The following is a 17,304-nucleotide window of genomic DNA, read 5'->3' on the forward strand; positions in this document are numbered from 1 at the left end:
TTTCCTGATACAAGTCTTGCATTTGCTGTAGACAAGCCACGCAGCTACCGCACATAATCACTGAGTGCACACAGAGCAACACAGCAAAGGGCATGAGAGAAGAAACAGCCTTCGCACCCAGAGGAGCCTGAGCTCGAACCTCAGCCCTGCCGCTCACCAGCTCTGTGGCCCCGGGCAAATCACTCTGCACCAAAAGGGTACAGCTTCCACCTTATTTGGAATGTTCCTCCTTTAGGAGTAAAAAAAGCAAAAACAGTAAAATTGCAATCTTTGTTAATTATAAGTGCTGTTGCACTTTTCTGTATTTTTAAATGTCCCCCCTAAAAAAGTGGTTGCTGTGAAGAATAAATGAGGTTACATCTGATCAAGGCCTGGTGCTGGGCTCCACTCTTTCTTTCAATCTGATCACAAATAACTCGAGTGCTACTGCAATGGCCCCAGCAGCCAGCAGTGTTACTAGCTGTTAGGAGGTGGCCAATAAATCAACATAACAAACAGATCAAAGAACCAGCTAACACAACAGCCCTGGTTGGCCACGTAGATCAGAGAGGCTGGCAGAAGTGCAGAGTGCCACATGAACTTTCCTGGTCATTCTGAAGTTGTTTTCTGTTTATTTGTTTGTTCTTAACTGTTCCTGCAGAAACTGAGTTGTTCAATGAAAATGCCAAATGCTAACTTGTTCTGTAAGATAAATATCAAAATATCAGATAGCTTGGGTGTTGACAGAGTGAAGATGTCACGACCCCATTCTCTCTGAAATCACCCCAACAACAAGAACGAGAAACGCCACAGAGCTAGTAGACACTGTCACCCTGAACAAGCTGAGGGCAGCAGAGCCAGATGCAGCGAAGGCTCACTCTGGGAGCAGGAAGCCCCTTAGGGAAGTGGTCAAGGACGAGGGGCAGCGGCAGACCTCAGACGGCCTGCAGAGCTCAGGGTTCTGCCATTGCTTGGTAGAACCAAGTGGGGAAGCCAACCACTTCTTGAGGGTGGAGCGGAGACTCTGAATGGCTAGCAGCCTCCCCAGGAAGAAAAAATTTTAAACCAACTCTTTCTCTCTACCCCTCATAAACACATACACATGCACACAGCATTGCTGAAGACGTGACAAATGCTCTGTTAGGCTGGAACACGTCCTGGGCCACTCCCGAAAATGATTCATTTCCAAGAGGAGGAACCCACTCCAGGTCCACACAACTACACTAAAATAATAAGACAGAAGCAATAGAAGAAACAAATGGCACATAAAGAGCAGTCACCAGAAAGCTGTCCCAAGGAGCAGATGAAATCAGGGCCACGCATACAGCCATGGAAGCAAAGAACTTACAGACTAGTCACTTCATTCAACAGTAGCTCACACCAGAGATAGGCAAGTTAGCCCAGGAGATGGGGAGGCAAGAAGAGTCATCAGAAAAAAGCAGGAGATCAGGGGAAAAGCAGGAGAGAAATCATGGCTGCTGTTTCAAACAGCAAAAAGAGAACAGGCATTAACATTGTAGGGAACATGATGGATGGGCTGGGGAAGCTTGAGAAGAATGAAATGGAAATTAACAAAGAGTGAAAAAATTCAACAGAAATGTACTAGAAGGGCAAAAGAGATCCAAAACATGCAAGACCGGTGTCCTAAAGTAAAGAATTTAAATAAAGGAGTAGAAAAGATATTTAGAGTTATAATTAAACTAATTTCCAGAAATAAACGAGGACTTTCTCTTGGATCCTTTCATCCAGGGGCCTATAAAGGAAAGGAAATTACTGGACCTCAGACTTATCCTCGGCCTCACTCCAAGCCAGCAGACAGGAAGCACCGTCCCCAGAGGGGGCAAGCGTGTGCAACCCGGAGACAAATGGTCCAGCTGGGCTACGGGCTGGTGGCGAGCAGTGCAATTTCAGCACGTGGACTGAAATGACTGTGTGGGGAGGCTCAGATGCCTCGACCAGGAATCAGAAGGCCAGACCAGGGCCAGCTCACCTTCTAGATACCTGCTTCCAAATCACTCAGGATGCCTCTTAAACATGCAGACGCCTGCCCACCCCAGCCTGCGAGTCAGAGCCTCGGGGCCTGCACGGTGCCCCAGGTGTTTCTCACGCACGTTAAACCCAAGAGGACTGCTCTCATTAGCAAGCTCAGTGAACAGCAAAACAACGGAAAGTTCTAGACCAGAGCAGTGGTTCTCCACCACCGCTGCAGGTGAGAGTGACCTGGGGACGTTTTGTTTTTAAAGTACAGTCCGGTGCTGGCGTCCTACCCCAAACTCACTCAGCGCCCTGGGGTGGGCCCGGACATCAGCACTTTCACCACCTCTCCCAGGGATTCTCCCGCGTAGCCAGGACAGAGCTCACGGCTCTAGAATCACTGCCTCCATGGAAGGTTCCGGGGCTCTAACCCAAACAGAGCTGACGACTGAAGTGACGGCCACCAGGCTGTGGAACTGAGGGCAAAATGCAGAGTGGAGTGAAGAATTCGAAGTTTTACCTAGGATTCCAGAGAAGTATTACTGAAGGCATCACTCAGGACACACTCGTAGTTAAATAAATCCCCCCACACAGACTCTATTTTCAGGCCTATGGATTGTGCCAACTCAGTAATTCAGGTGACAGAATCTTTCCCGTGTCCCTTCTTGTCAATCGCGAGGCCATGCTGCTGGGGTGCGAGAGCGCCTTTAGGAAGAGTGCGTGTTGCTACACTTCCTGATGTCGGGCTGAATCATGAAAGGAAGTTCTATAATTCGCAAACCCTTCCAAACGGCTTCTCCTGTGGTATTTTATCTCTAGTCAAATTAGGCAGCACAGGAATTCCAGAGACAGCACGCTGCACAGCCCTCACCCACCGCCCAGAACAGGGATGAGGCAGAGCTGGGGCCTAGGGGACAGTGCAGGCGCCCGGCTGGGGCGGGCCCACGCGCGTGCCCTCCACCCGTCACAGGCCCCGGGGGCTGCCTCCACAGGATGCACCTGCCTCTCAGCCAGGCCCGGGGTTCTTCCACTGCCCTCAGAGTCCCCAGATGAGCCCAGGGTGCACATTCCCAGAAATAAAAGTCTTGCTTTCTTGTATTTGAAAAGACAGAGCAAGGGCATGCGATCAGCATTACACTGCCTTCATTTTGCCTTAATAAGGACCATATTCCCTCTTCAAATGGACAGAACCTTGGGTTCCAAATATTCTGAGAAAACAATACTGTTTTTTTTAACTGCAGAGAAACGGACAAGTACTAATGTTTTCTGCTTTACCTCAAAGTCCTCTTGAACAAAAAAACTAGTTTATTCTTACAGAAACTATACTGCAGCAAGTGTGCTTAATCCAAGGACACATCAATCAGTAACTTTCTCCAAGGCTGGGTTCCCATTAGACAGCTCCAAGGCCACAAATGGGAACCATTCCAGTCCCTATGTGACTCATGACTAACCTGTCACTAAGCTAGACGGTCGTGGAGCGTGTGCAAGTGTGTGTGTTCTGTGTGTGCATGCTTCGTGCATGTGGATGGTATGTGTGCATGCATGCATGTGTGCTTGTGCGTGTGTGGTATGCGCACATGTGGGTGCATGCCTGTGTGTATGCACATATGTGTGGTGTGTACATCTGTGTGTGTGTGTGTCTATGTGTTGGGGGAGGCTGCTGTGTTGAGTAGGAGACTGTCAGTGTGTTGGGGATGAAAGGGCCAGGTCAGATCTGTGAACAAGACTCGAGGTCTCATCTGAAGGGCGAGGGGGTCCTAGTGCCACCATCATTTGCCGAGGTCAGAGCCCCTTAAAGAACCAGGAGGCACCTGGGGTCCACATATGGACAAGTGGCGAATGTTACCATGCACTCTCCTCACACAGCAGCGTCAGAGGTAGGAGAGGTGGGAGGGGGCGGAAGCTGGTGCCACCTCTGCCTCCTAGGAAGGATGGCTTGGGGCTCAGGAATAACACAACATTCTAGACCTGCCCCACAGATGGTGCTGTGATGATAGAGATGCTTGTTTTGCTCTGCCCCACACAGAACCATGAGCCATGTGTGGCTACTCCCCTTGAAATGTGGCTACTGAGATGTGAATTTTAAATTTTACTTAATTTTAGGTATTTGAAATGTAACTGGCCACATGCAGCTGGTGACGACCTATGCAACAGCTCAGTTCTAGATCCTTGGTGGGAAGCTGGGGAGAGGCCTTGTGTCCTCACTTGGGCCAGGTGTCAGAGGTGGAGCAGCACGCAGCAACCCCCTGGGACCGACATAATGGGGCTGCAGGTCGACAAAGGGAATCTTATAAATTCACCCCAAGGAGCAGGCTGTGTGGTCCAGATACGTCTCCCTTCCAGATGTCTCCCTTACCTGGCCCAAACATAGGGCTCTAGTTTTCTTTTTAGTTAGGGGAGACACATTTTCCTCCCAATATCCAGTTGACTGTACCCAAGTCATATCTGATAGGCTGAAATGTAAGGAAGGAACTTTAAGAGTGCCTACAGACGCAGAAAGGGTGCCACGCTGGGAGCACAGAGCACGCGGCATGGTCTCCAGCCAGACACTTTATTTTTATTTTATTATTTTTTGAGGAAGATCAGCCCTGAGCTAATTACTGCCAATCCTCCTTTTTTTGCTGAGGAAGACTGGCCCTGAGCTCACATCCGTGCCCATCCTCCTCTACTTTATATGTGGGGTGACTGCCACAGCACGGCTTGCCAAGCGGTGCCATATCCTCACCCAGGATCCGAACCAGGGAACCCCGGGCCGCAGAAGCGGAACGTGCGCACTTAACCACTGAGCCACCGGGCTGGCCCCTAGCACAGCCTAGACACTTTAAAAGAGTATGACAAGGACCAAAATAACATCACAAAGTGTTTTAGCACTTCAGGGTAAGAGTGATGCCGTGATCCCCTGAGAGGGTGTCCTTGTCCAGTGACAGGGGACAGCAGACGGCTGAGGAAAACACTCTCCCTAAGTGTTGCTTGTTAAAACCCAGCAGGGCTCCCAAACGCATCATCAGGAAACAGACAGTTTGCTTCCATCAAGCGACACTGTTGTTTCTGTCACTCTCCCATAAAGTCTTCTAAAACCGTCTTGCCCCTAAAAGACCCCTTTTTCAATGCCCAGGTGCACCCACCCACCTTCACTTTGCAGGGGCCTCATCTGTGCAAGCCAGTCTGCCTGGAGCTCTGCATGGAGAATTTCGGAGCCCCACAACCACCCTGGGGCGGGGATGGTCGGCCTCCTGTTGTGGATGAGGTAGCGAGAACCTAAGCAGTTTCAAGGAGTGACAGCAGCCAGACCTGATGCCTGGTCTGCTTCCGCCAACCATGCCGCCCCTCTGCCGCCCCAGACAGGGGCTCTGGAGCCACTTCTTGGAACTGGACCATTAGAGATCAATGCCATGTCCTAGAAGTTTGATGATAAATATACACACGGATGCACAGAATGAGCCCTTGGGGCTCCCCTGTGAGTGTGGCACAGCGCTCCCACGTGTGTGCATGGACGGACAGTCAGGCAGGGGCAGGCACAGCTGCAGACCATCCCCAAATGGCCCACAGAGAGCGCAGCCCCCACGTTCCCATCTGCTGTGGCCTGTGAGGCCCAGAAGCCAAGCCACAGACACCAAGAAACTGTGGGCCCAGTGGTCAAGCCAGAGCGAAACTATTCACATCCTTCTCACAAGAAAAACCATCTCACTGAAACAGGCAGATGGCAAGTTGTCCGACAGAAAATAAGTCAGTGGAACAATGTTGGACATGGATCTGAAAGATGGAAACCATCCCAACTTCCGCATCTGCGTAGGAAACGTTACGGTGGGTTTTCTATCACACCAGCGCACACGTTCTTTCTCTGAGGACCATTTCACGTGCATTCTTCTCCCCCGAGTCTCACAGGGTGTGCACACCTTGAGCTTTCTCACTCGACGCCTCCTCCTAAACTCCCACAGACCTCAGACCTTAGGAACCAGGCTCCCGAGGATCGGGGTGTTTGCAACTCAAAGGCAGGCACGTGAGTTCTCCCTCTCTCTCTCTCTCTCTCTCTCACACACACACACACACACACAAGTGGGGATGCACCATTCTAACATCTAACATGCTCAGAGTCTCTACAATCAAAGGCACACAGCTGCCACCACACCCAGCAAACCAATAAATTCAAATTTGGTGGAAGCTTTGTCAGGCTGCAAAGATGTGCTCGTGTGCTATAAACTCCTACAAACTTGTTCTAACCCAGTGGTTCTCAGCCTGGCCGCTGCCCGCGGTGGGGGAAGGGTGGGAGGCCTGAATAACCAATGTCCAAAGGCAGGCCACATGCCAGACACATCAGAATCTTTCCAGGCGGTCCGAGCATCAGTGGGTGAGCCAAGCCTCAGGGGACGGCCGTGTGCAGGCCCATTTGAGAACCTCGGCTGCACAGCTTCTGGCAAGCCACGCGACTTCTCAAGGCCCAGCTCCTCGTAGGAGACAGAATGGGCCCAACAGCCATGATGGATGCTTTGTTTCTGAATTAGTTCTCTTCCTGGTCTCATCCTACTTACTCCCCTGCTCAAGCAAAGCTTTTTATTGTGTTAGGATCACTGCAAGCTTCTGTATGCAGAGTGAAAATGCACATTTCACTTTTTTCTCCAAATGGATTCTACTGCCCTCCCCAGATAAATGTTGTTCAGTCTGCAACTTTGCTTCCAGACTGCTCTGCATATTTACACATATGCGTGCACACACAAACATTTGTACAGGCCGACCTGCTTCTATACGTAGTGAATAACGCAAGTAGCCCAGATCGTTATGTGTACGTACCTGTTTCTAAAAAATATAGAGTAACGTATCTTGCCTTTTCACTGAATATAACTTGGACATCTTTATATCTTGGTCCACAAAGATTCCACATGTTTAAAAAGACCACACGGGATTCCACTGCCCAGATACACCGTAGTTTATTTGACCAGTCCCTTTCCTGATATGCATTTCTCTTTTCCTTTCTTCTTTTTGCTATTACAAAATAAAATGTTGCAACGAATTACTGTATGCATATATATTTCCCCATGTTTGTCAATTTATGTGTGTAATAAGTTCCCATAAGTGAAATTGTTGAGTCAAAGCACATACGTGTTTAAATGTCAGCAGCTCTTGCCCTACAGCCCTGCCAGGGCCCTCCTGGGGGAGTGTCCCGCTTCCCCACCCTCGGCCCACAGCAAACCCTTAAATCAACGCTCAATTACAGAGAGGCAGAGCCTATTCCTGCCCTTTGGGTTCACTGGCATTTTTAGCTGCCTGTTTGTGTCTTTGACTGATTTCTCTATTGGACTGTGTTTATTTTTCTCATTGATTTCAAAGAACTCACTGCATATTAAGGCTATTGGTCCTTTTCCACAGGCATTGAAAATAATATATCTTATGGGTTTTTTCCTCACTTATTTACATATATTTTTTATTTGCATAGGGATTTAAAATTTTAGGAAATCATACTCATCGGGCTTTTTCTATTACGGTTTCATATTTTCTATCATATTTAGCAAGGTCTTCTTCACCCCTCAATTATTTAAAAACTCGCCTGAGTTCTCTTTCAGTACTTGTAGAATTTCACTGTTATATTTTTATTCTTTGTTCAACCTGGAACTTGTTTTTGTATAAAGAGAAAAGTTTTATTTTTTCCAAATTATCAGCCAGTTTTACCAAGACCATTAATTAAGAACCCACGTTCCCTCCCCTGACTGTGGGGAGATGCCATCCTTGCCTTGCACTAATTTTCCACGTGTAATTTGGGAAAGACTTGCTCTGCTATCCATTGTAGCTTTGCCTAAAGATCCTGTGGAATTTGCCTTTGCTTATCACCTTTATTTTTCATTTGTTCTCTGGCCCTTCTCATAAGTTTCCTTTAAAATTTTTTTACCATCTAAGGTAGACGAAAAATTGCATCTTAAGCATTTTAATTGCTGAGTTTGGTTTGGTGCTTATACACACAATGTTCCATAAGCATCTGTGCACAGTGCTCCCTTCAGCTTAGACATCTCTCCATCATGATGCCCAGAGAGCTCCCTCATGCTCCTGCTGGCAGCACAGCACAGCCACTGTGAGGAGAGGTCAGACTTCACTTAACCACCTGTTATGGGCTGAGTTTTCACATTCCCCAAATTCATACATTGGAGTCCTGACCCCCAGGACTACAGAATGGGACTTTGTTTGGAAATGGAGTCTTTACAGAGGTGACTAAGTTAAAATGAGGTCATTAGGGTGGGTCCTAATCCCATATAACTGATGTCCTTATAAAAAGGGGAAATTAGGACACAGAAACACACAGAAGGAAGACGATATGGGAACACAGGGAGAAGATGCCAGCACAAGCCAAAGAGAGAGTCCTCAGAAAAAAAAGAACCCTGCCAAATCTTGATCTTGAATTTCCAGCCTCCAGAACTGTGAGATGATATAAATGTCTGCTGTTTAAGCCCCTCAGTCTGTGGTACTTTGTTCCAGAGACCCTTACAAACTACTATAGCATTCCTCTATTAATGGATACTGACACAGTTTCCAGAGTTTTCTTAGAGGAGATAAGCTAGAAGAAATATCTCGCAGACACTGGTAGCTCCTTTGGGGAAATCATACATGACTTTTCTGTTTTCTTTCTAGAATGCCTCCTTTCTCCACACTTGTCAAGCTGCCTTTCTTCGACTGAACCACTGAAATCCCACCTGCGTCACAACTGGTTCCTCAAAGGAATGGAACTGAGTTTGAAATTCTCCTTCTCCGCCTGCTCTATTCCAACCCTTCAGGACACCCTGCACCTTCCCTCCCAGCCCTCGGACAGTAACGCATGCAGAGAGCAGCAATTCTGCCCCGCGTGGGGACAGTCTCTGAGATGAAGGCCTGATGTGTGAACGACGGCCTGGAGCATCCTTCCATCCAAACGGGACTCTAGTTCACTTTGGGTGGTGAATTTGGACGTAAGCTCCATCTGGGTTGAAAGGAGACATACACAACAGCATCCGATGTTCTCTTATTAACCTCCCAGTGATGAAGGATTTTTCATCCAATTCCTATGGAATCAGCTTAATTTCTCAACACAAAGCTATTAAAGATAGTAAGTTTTCTCTAACAACTGATAAAAGAGGGAAACTGACAAGTCAAATTCAGATCATGCCTCCGCCTTCTCTGGCGTCCTGGTGCCCACTGATAGGACTCGAAACCCTCTCGTCAGTAGGATGACAGCAGAGCCTTTTCACACTCCTCATCAGAGTCGCGGGTGAGAATTCTGTTCCGGACTAGAAACACCTATGTCTGAGGCTTTGAATCCCAGCACCACCCCTTCGTGGCTGGACAAGTCACTTCAGCTTTGTGGGTGTCACTGCCTCTCAGCAGGCTGAATCAGGTGGTCCTAAGACCCCTTCCGCCTCTCACACCCTACGCGTCCTTAAAATGCTTCCAAGAATTTCATGCTTTTGGACTGGCCATTTCCTAACAATCAGTATGAACTTGACACTGCAGCCCTCTCCTTAGACACACTTCCTTCCTGAGCTACAGGATGGCCAGCCCAGCACCCAGGGCCCCAGCAAAGACCAAAGAAGCCCCAAGCCTGTGACCCAGCCCAGCTCTAGCGAGCTCCCCTCCCTCCTTCTCACTGTCACTTGCTTCACAGCTATGACCATCAGCTGATTGGTGTTGCTCAAAAAAAAAAAAGAAAGGAAGTGGTGGACTTCCGCTCCAAGCATATGCGGCTGCTATAAATGCAGAGAAAGGAAAGAAAGAGCATTAAAAACAATAACACACAATATACATCCATGAGCACGCTGGAAGCAAAGGAAGCATACCGCCAGCGGACTGGGGACCATCGCTCTCCCTGAAAGCCGCAAAGCAGGATGGGCTCAAACTGAAGAGGGAAACCGCAGCCCGAGTGCAGGCGGCAGGGGCCGGCTGGGAAGGGGGGAGAAGTCCCAAGGGTGTGATGCCTTGGAAGCGACAGAGCCTGGGTGGCGTGGTGGAGGAGCAGCCAGGCAGCCAAGCCTCTCCAACTCCGCAGCTGCCTGAACCACTAAGAGAACAGAAAGCCTCTGCAGAGAAGACACACATTCAGAGAGGCAGGGCAGGCCGCATGTGCACCCCACATGCTGGGCCCCGGCTCATCCTGCCCCATGCCTCTCACCTTCCTCCTGGCTCCTGGGGGACAGGACCACACAACAAATGCAGCCCTGAAAGACTAACTCCCAGGGCACTTAAAAAAAAAAAGACCAGCACTCCTCCTGGAAATATCAGCACATCAGGAAAGCCACCCCATGAAGGAAGGTACCAGATGAGCAACAGATGAGCCAATGCAAGGGAGACAGAGGTCACAGAGCAAGAAGAGAATGTCTGCAGGGGGACCAGCAACCAAAATGCAGGGGCCTAATGTAGAATTAAAAAACAAACAATTAACCACATTCCTTGGAAATCAACCATGCGCTTGCTAAAATATCAAAGACTCAAGAGATGGACTGACTGACAGGACAGAGAGGATCAAAGATCTTTCCTGAGATAAAGATTAACCTGATGGCTGCATGAAACACAATGCAAAGGGCAAAAGAGGGAAAAGAAGGACAGGAAAGGTGCATTCACCGCAGCTGTGTTTATAATATCAAAGATGGGGGAAATCCCAAATGTCTATCAATAAACGATCATATTTTCTACTCTGTGGAGTAAAATGCAATGATCACTGACAAGAAGAGCTCCCCCATCACCGGCATGCTGTCAATTAAACAAAGAAAGTTGCAGAATGTTATTAGTATTAAGAAGACACCCATCCCCCAACATTGTACCTACTGAAACACACACATACACATGTGTGAATGCAGAGGATGAAAAATACACCAAACTGCCCTCCCATGGCGGGGAGTGAGGGGGGTGGTTAAGGAGGGTTTCAGTGTTGCCTGTCCCATCTGAATTCTTCACTAATGGATCTGTACTTGTGCATCAGTTATGCACTTGAACACTTTCTTTTTGGTTTTTTTTTTTTTGAGGAAGATTAGCCCTGAGCTAATTACTGCCAATCCTCCTCTTTTTGCTGAGGAAGACTGGCCCTGAGCTAACATCCATGCCCATCTTCCTCTACTTTATATGTGGGATGCCTACCACAGCATGGCTTTTGCCAAGTGGTGCCATGTCTACACCCAGGATCTGAACCGGTGAACCCCAGGCCGCCAAGAATCAAAATGTGTGAACTTAACTGCTGCGCCACCGGGCCCGCCCCTACACTTGAACACTTTCAAAAAGAAAATGAGAGGAGGTGAGAGAAACTCACTTTAGAAATGGTATTTACTTATCCCTGACCCCTTTGGGAATGCTGTCATGAGCCCCCACTCAAGACTGCGGTGGCAGATTCCCAGGGCCACCCACCTGGGAGAGGCCGTGGCAGTGACGTCAGTTTTTCCCACAGGCCAGGTATGGCACTGCACGCATGGTCTCCAGTGTGCGTCACAGTGAACCCCCCTGCGATCGCTCCAGTGACAAAGACTCAAAGAGTAGCTTAAAAACACAGAGTGGGATTTGAGCCCGAGGGCACCTCAGCCCCTGCTCTCAACCACTGTCAATAAAAATATTCAGTAAATGCGGCTTTGAGGCATTATAGCAATCAAATGCTTCAAACATTCTTAGCATTTAAGATGAAAACAACTGGGGCCTGCGCCCTGGCCGAGAGGCTGGGTTCGTGCGCTCCGTCCGATTCAGCAGCCCAGGGTTTCGCTAGTTCACGGGTTTAGATCCTGAGTGTGGACCTAGCGCTGCGCAGCAAGCCATGCTGAGGCGGCGTCCCACACAGCACAACTAGAAGGACATACAACCAGAATGCACAACTGTGCACTGGGGGGTTTTGGGGAGAAGAGGAAAATAAAAAAAGGTTGGCGACAGATGTTAGCTCAGGGCCATTATTAAATAAATTAATAAATAAATAAAAATAATAAAATATATGTTAAAAAGAAAAAGACGAAAATAACCACAGCATTCTGCCTCCACCCAAGCAAAGCCTGAAGGTCTTGTAAGGGGGCAGCAGGAGGTCACCCAGCAGACTTCAAAAGCTCTGGTCCCCAAGGTGCTCCAAGAACAAACTCATCCTGTGGCATCACGGAGGTGTGAGAGGGCGCTGACACGCCCTCCCTGTGAACATCACCTGCACAGCGGCCCTGGAGAGGCCCGCAACAGCCATCCCGCTTACTCACTTTATCCCGTCTGTCCAGCATTTCTCAAGTCCTTGAGCAAGGAAGGCTTCCCTGGGAATACCATTAAAAATCGCACAGTGCCTGCTTCAGGAATCAAGGGCATCCAGGCCAGCTGTCCAATGAAAGGCCTGTGGACTCCTCATCCCCGGGAAAATACACATTCCCATCAATCAGATAACAAAACCTGAGTGTCCAGCACATACAGAGGTGACACTGAGGCTGATTTGAAATGTAGATGCCCACTGCTAAATGGGAGTTAAAAATAGTCTCTCACTAAGCATGATATAGAATGGGTCCCGATGGAAGAAATTATAAAAGTCCTATGCTACGAAAATGATAAATGTATAAATAAATAAATAATGTAGAAATATAGAGCTTGGGGGGGAATATTTCAACAATCATGATGACGGATTCACAATGGATTTAAAAGGTATCTGAGTGCTGAGAAGAGGTACGTTAAGACCCCAGAAGATGCATTTAGTCAACTAATTCCCCAAAGCACACTTCAGCTGTTAACACGTGTGTAGCGAGACTGAAGAGAAACTGCCAGACCGCAGCAAGAAGATGGAGGGTTCCAGGAAAAAAAGAGAGAAGAATGAAACTGATAGATGGCTTGGTATCTTGACTCAGTGGGGTTTGAGTCAAGGGGGGTTTCAGCTTAATATCAGACGGTCAGTAGACAATCATAGTAATAGGTACAAGGCCAAGTGAGCAAACACAGCATCAAGAGTTTACTCTGGGAAAAAACAACGGGGTACGAGGAAGAAGGTGGAGCTGGAGTACGCGCCTTGCTTCCACAGCAAACATGATCACAGTAGACACCAAATGGCGTCTTAACCCCCATTATAGAAGGATCATCCCGGGTGTGGGAGTGCTCCTCTCTCGGAGTAGGAAGTCAGCAGACACTGTTTAAAACTGATACATAAAAAAAAAAAAAGCAAAGGAGCATATTTTCAGAAAATAAGGAGGAGAATTCTAGAAGAAATAGCTAAAAAAAATTTTAAACATTACTTTTGGGGAGCAGTACTAGAGGATGGGAAGGTATTGTTATAAATTCAAAGTAAATAAAAAGAAAAATTAACTTTGGTTGCACCAAAACATTTCCGTGACAACTTAACCACAATGGATAGATTTAATAAATTGTCAGAATGACCTGGACAGAATGCAGATTTATCGACGAAGACAAACAGATGGAGAGAAAAAGGACAAGGTCACATGTTGGACATTCCAATGCTCTTTGTAGCCATGTGGAATATAACTAACCAACCAATATTTAAATGCGGCTTTTCCTACAATGCCGCGCTAGGTCCTCCTCCACCCTGCTACACTCCCCCATTGATGCATCAGCCTCCGCTCAGATCAAGGCATCTTGCACTCAGCGTGCCAATCTGGAAGTCCAGCACCCTCCCACGTCCGTGCTCCCCTCCAGTGCTCCAGCACAGCGCTGAGGGGTGTTGCCACCAGCTTCAGGAGCCAGGACCCCAGTGTCAGAGCTAGGTACCTCCAGGACAGAGGATGCTGCCTACCAAGTACTAGCCATCATAAGAGCTTTCAGTACACCCTCCTCAGCAATCAAGGTATCACCAATATTCTAAGTCATCCTCACCCCCCCTCCTGCCACCATCAGCCTTTGGAAGGTTCCGAGAATAAACACTTGGTTTCCCAGAAATAAAAGAACCAAGAGATAGTCATTTTTGAGTCATTAAACCAACTGTCACGTAAACTAAATATTCTTCTTTCTGCTGGCATCTTTGGCCTTGGCCAAATTCAACTGCACTCAAGATTCCAATTCAACCACCTTTCAAGACTCATCGGGCAAGCCTTCCATAATTCTTAAAGGCAAAAAGAAATTTCAAATTGATGCAAGCTAACGTTTTGTCAGACCCAATTATAAGCTAATAGAAAACTTCCCTTCTAACATAATATCAAAATGAAGGAATGAACTTTTCCTTTAAAATCCAATCAGCCTAGTTTTTTCTTATCTTCCCACAATTCCTCGGTTAAAACAGAAAACAACAACAAAAAACCACCTCTTTTTCCAAGTGAAAAAGAACCAACTTGTTTAAATCGAAGGCAGAAGAGGAAGACGACAAGACGTAAATAAGTCAGGCCATTCAACTCCAATCTCTCTTTAAGACTCTACCTTTTGGTTTCAATTGCTTTAAAAGAAAAAAAAAGTTCAGTAGGTGGACATTTTTAAAAAATTCTCCCCCAAAGGCCTAAATTCATAATTTTTTCTCCATTCATTTACAGCTAATCTAATCTAGAAGTGGAAGAAAATGTTAAAACTTACAAACCGGCAGAGAAGAGGTGAGTTCAGAGATAACTGAAAAAAATCTCTACAGTGAAAGCAGAGAACGTCAAATGAGCTCAGACTGTGAAGGAGCCCGCCACGCCGTGGGCACAGATGACGGACAGGACAGAGCCACACAACGGGAACAGGAACTATTTCTCCCAGGACACACTGCAGCTGCGGGCGGGGACAAGACCCCTTCTGTGAGGAACTTTGCGGTTTGAAAGAATCTCAGGAAGGACGGGACGAAACATCCTATTCCCGCTCGGAGGATCTGCATTTGGGTCATTATCACTGAAAAGTCAGTGAGGTCCTGCCATTTCAGGGCCCCTGAGAAGGGGCAACTGCCCATCTAGTCTGCGACAGTGTGAGTTACTGGCAAGAGAAACGCAATTTGGTTTCAAAAGCAAATGGTAGCTCAACGGGATCTAACACAGGCTGAGTCCCTAAGTCCCAACTCTGAAAGGCTCTGAAAAACAAGCCTTTTTGCTAAGTTTTAGGGAACTTCATTTAGTGACAACATCTGCCCGAAGCTGACACACAGCTATTTATAGTCTCTCTCTACTCCACTTAGCGAGACTATTCACACTGTCAGTGCAGAAGCAGAACAGGATGCTGCTGAGATCGTCCTGAAGGGCTATGGCACAAGCCGCGTCAGCATGCATGCACACCCCTCCACACGCAATGCTGAAATTCAGATTCTAAATTTGAATTCCAAATCTGAAAAATCCTGAATTCCAAAACATATCTTGGCACAGGGTTTTGGATAATGATCATGGACATGCTATGTGCTCCATACGTGATATCCTACTAAGAGGTCTTTGGTTTAAAAACAGAGAAATCAGACCTGAGCTTAGATTATTAAACATGAGCCTGAAAAAGGCTATGGCGAATTACTCCTGAAATGGAAATCTAGCAAAATGATCTTTCTGCCAATTTCACCCCTCAGGAATGGTAGAGACCTAAAGTATCCACCTTATTTTTATCCTAGCTTAAAACATTAAAAATATTCCAGTTATTAAGACTATTTACAAAATCCTACATATGGAAGCACTCCAAATACAGAGAATAATACAAATCAATTTCTATTTTACTGCCAAATTTCTCTAAATACATCAAATGTATGATGTAGATAGAATAAAGTGATTTGATAAGATAATTCAGCAGACAAGATTTCTCACTTAAAACATCTAATACTTTACAAGTATTAAAACCTTGTTTTGGGCGGGGGGAGGTGTAGGGGACCAGAGGGACACACATCAATGAATTTAATTACATTTAATGAAAACGCCGCCTTCGTAAGAACAATGAATTTGTTGTTTCTAAAACAAAGAAGTCAGATACTAGAATAAATTTCATTTCTTCCAGAAATTCTCAGGCACCACGTGATTTTTTTTTTTTAACATGAAGAGTCAGATGTGAGGCATCTCCAACTGTTTAAATACAGGCTGAAATTCTTCAGGGTTTAAGAAAAAGAGCAACTCCCCCAGTCAACAGTTTTACTTGGGTACAATGCAATCTAGGGGAGTCAAGCAAACATTAAAAGAACCTGCGACACTGTTTCCAGCATAAAAAGATTCAAACTCTAACTTCTCCAACGCTTATCTTTCTCGTTCTTGAACATTCAAACAAACAGAAAAATGAAAAGCATTTGTACAGTTATGTAAGTGGGTCTGAGGTTTTGGAGCACATTCCTAAAAAAATATTTAACTCAAATTTACATTTTACTACACGAAACTTCCCTGCTCTCCAAGTCACTCACCGGCTAATCGAGTTACTTTACTGTAAAAATGTGTCAAACAAAGAGGAATCATGCTAAATTTTAGCAGTGGTTCAGAGAGTTTCGTGTTTTTACGTAACTGCTTGCTTTCTGTAGGAAAAGAAATGTATACAAAAACCTTTGCAGGCATGCAACACTTCTCCATCGAGTCACTTCGCTGAACACAGTGGAATTTTCCAATGGATTTATGTAAGACTCAGCCAAACGAAAACGCCTTCTTTCCGAGATCTAGCTTCCTGTGCCCGCGGACGCCCCTCGCGTTTCCCGGGACCCGCCGCTTCCGCACTTGGCGCGCTCGGGGGCCCCTGGAGTGCCCGGCGGGCCCGGCCCTCGCGCCCCGTCCGGGAGCCGAACCCTGGGGGCACTAGGCTTAGGAGGAAAGCTGGCACAACCCATCTTTTTATCCGAATGAGCTCATCACATTTTCCCTCTGACTTCAGAGGACCAAGGCCCTGGGGTCCCTGCTCCGGGGTGCTGGGCGCACACAAACGGGCCCAGCAGGAGTACGGCCGCCTCCTCCCCTGGCCGCCAGCCCACAGGTCCTCCGTCCCCGCGGCCCGCCGGCCAGGCGGAGGCAGCGCGCGGCCACTCCTACCTGTGCCAGGTGAGGCGAGGGCGGGGCGCTGGGCTCCGGGGCCGCCGGGCGGCCGGGCTGGCGTCCGCGGGCAGCTCCGGGCGCAGCTCGGGGCCGCGGGCTCCTCCTCGCTCTTCCCGCCGCCGGAGTCGCCTCAGCCGCCCAGCGCGCGGCGCTTCCTCATTTTGGGCAACTTCCTTAACGCGCCCGGGCAGGCCCCGCACTTCCTCCCGGCCGCCGCGCCCCGCCGCCCCGGGCCCGCCCCGCCGCCGTGCGCCCCAGTGCCCCAGCGCCCCGTGCGCCCCCAGCGTCCCGATGGCCCCAGCGGCCCCAGCCCCGTGCACCCCCAGCACCCCGATGGCCCCAGCGGCCCCAGCGCCGCGTGCGCCCTGGGCGGAGCAGCGGTGGCCGGAGCGCGCGGGGACCAGGCCGGTGTGGGTTGCCTGGGAAGCGGGAGGCGTGAGGGCAGAGGGGAGTGCAGTTGGGGTCGCTCTGATCTCCTCGCAGGCGCAGAAGGGCGGCCATATGCAAGGAG

At 48.1% G+C, this 17,304-nt stretch overlaps 1 protein-coding gene across 2 annotated transcripts in view; it reads right to left on the reverse strand.

Moving 5' to 3' along the window:
* The window catches only part of LOC124233864 (tyrosine-protein kinase SYK), a 92,469-nt gene extending 75,623 nt beyond the window's left edge, over positions 1-16,846 (reverse strand). For both annotated transcript variants that reach the window (XM_046651126.1, XM_046651125.1), the window contains exon 1: positions 16,791-16,846. The gene's annotated coding sequence lies outside the window, so the exon portion shown is untranslated. The remainder of the gene's footprint in view (positions 1-16,790) is intronic.
* Between the last annotated feature and the right edge of the window lie 458 nt (positions 16,847-17,304).

This window comes from Equus quagga, unplaced genomic scaffold, assembly GCF_021613505.1.
Source record: "Equus quagga isolate Etosha38 unplaced genomic scaffold, UCLA_HA_Equagga_1.0 268.1_RagTag, whole genome shotgun sequence".
NCBI lineage: Eukaryota > Metazoa > Chordata > Mammalia > Perissodactyla > Equidae > Equus > Equus quagga.